Source organism: Anneissia japonica, unplaced genomic scaffold (assembly GCF_011630105.1).
Source record: "Anneissia japonica isolate Jap-2015-1 unplaced genomic scaffold, ASM1163010v1 scaffold7473_len308249_cov148, whole genome shotgun sequence".
NCBI classification, from domain to species: Eukaryota; Metazoa; Echinodermata; class Crinoidea; order Comatulida; family Comatulidae; genus Anneissia; species Anneissia japonica.
Genome location: NW_022740670.1, coordinates 217,911 through 220,244, shown reverse-complemented (window position 1 = coordinate 220,244; position 2,334 = coordinate 217,911).

Below are 2,334 nucleotides of genomic sequence, written 5' to 3'. Positions count from 1 at the left end.
GCCTTAGATGTTCCTATCTCAAGTTTAATGTAATCAAGTATCAGATGAAAGCAGTTGCAGTTATAAATGATTATAATCAATGTGAGTGATGAGTAAGGACTTTTAAGGCAATTTGCAGAGTCCATCTCATCAGGGAATTTTATTTAATGTGGAACTGGAACACATTCTTATTTAGTTTTGCATTAAAAAAGCAGAAAATGGAAATTTCAGGGTTTTAGAATAACTACTGTAGTCCATTCGTTGAGTTTTTACAGGCCTAGCAATGTATTGGTTTATACCACCACAAACCTTTACAGGACTCTTAATAGATAAATAACATCATTATGCAACGATAAACCATGAATAAAATATTGTCTATATCTATTATTTCTCCACTGTGTGGAGAAACTGCAAATTTACAACAGTAAAATACATGGAAACCTGAAAGATTCATTCAATTTTCGTGCCATCCGGCATTGCTTTGTATACTTTTATTTTAATTTATTGTACTGTATATTAAATTGTTTATATTGATAATTTTGTTTTTCTGCTTCATATAAAGAGTACAGTTTATAATTTGCATTCATTGACTTGAAGCTAATGTAGAAGAACTAATTGGTTACAGAATCCGATGCCTGTGTCACCCATACCCAGGTTAATCCTCGGATAATTAGATCACAATAATTCCGCCTTTGTCGCCCAGTCTCCTGGCACTTTTCTGAAAGCAAAGTGATTTCCTAGTCAGTAACTAACACAAATTGCTCTTGTGAATACAGTATACTGAAAATGACTAGAGGTGAATATTTTTAGTCAGGAATAGAAGATCTTTTGTTAATCAGAAACCAATGAATGAGATTATTTTAATGAAAACCCCTAGATGACCTGGTTTTTACAGTATGCTGAGGAGTTCATTTTCTTTATGTTTGTACAGATTTCCTATAGATTTAATTCTAGATCTATAGTAGAGCCTACATGCTTAGAATTACAGCGCTCATATTCCATAGATCTTGATCTAGGCAATGTAATCTGGACGGAAACTGGGTTGCAGGTTTCTCAACTCTTGAGTTTGAATTTACAAAGTTATACTCTAAAGTTCATTCTCTTTTGTACGTTAAAACTTTTACGGCAATGTTACAGATTCATAGTAGTATTACTTCATTCCTTGTTTCCATACTCTATGCTTGTTTCCATACTGTATGTGAATGGAAAGGGACCTTGTCTATCCCACTAATAAATTTGCATTGCATTACAATAAAAAGCATTACCTGAATATATGACTATCAGTATCTGAATATAGAAATACAACAAAAGTAAAATCAAACTGGTATTTCAATCAATCAATTTTATTAGAAAACTTGACTTAACAACTGCATTGTCATGTTGTATCTACTGGTTTTCAATTAATTTCATGTAATATTTAGTTAATAAATTATTAACCAAAAAACTTCATACAGTAAGTGTAATGAATTGTTATTCTAGAATAAAGTTGGTATAAATGTCAGTAATAAAAATTATTGTACCTAATTTCATACTAATGAAATACTGGTGAAATAATATAAAATTGATTGTTATAGAAAAGCTTTCAGTAAACTGGCAAATTGAAATGAATTGTTGTAAATTTCTGATTTACCATTGACTGTGAATGACTGCTTTTGAAACAATACTGTAGTATAAATTGTTGTAAATTTCTGATTTACAATTGACTGTGAATGACTGCTTTTGAAACAATACTGTAGTTTCAATTTGTCATCACACCCAACTTTAATATTTCATTTGAGGATTGAGCTAGTTGGATCTAGGCCTACTGTATATTCTGCCGGAATTTGTTGTCGCTAAAGATGGCCAACCTTCCTGCTGATACCATCGATAGCTTGATTTGAAATTTGTTGATTTTGATTGCCATCTTACTGGTTCAGTTAACGCCACCTGTCTATATAATAACAGTAGCGGATTTCAACTCAAGCATGGAGGATGAATGCAATAACGTGCCTATTGACTTTACCCGGAGAAAAATCCTGTCTATAAAGTTCTTGCAGAGATCAGGCCTTCTTTGTACAAGGAATTTTTTGACTGTAATGTTATATGTTATTTGTCTAGTATGACAACGAAATTTACCACAGGCCTACATAATTATGAATATTCAATAGATATATGAGAAGATGGTTGGTCTTTCTGTTCTTTTGTGTGCTTCGCTAATTGCGAGTCAGTTTTGATAACGTTTATTGTTTGTATACACACCTGTATGTTGCTATGGTTACAATGGTTCATTAAAGATCACAAAAGGAGTTGACTCTTTGACCTCTAGAAATTAATATGTCAATTATATTCATATCTTGTTTGTAAAATTGAGAAATT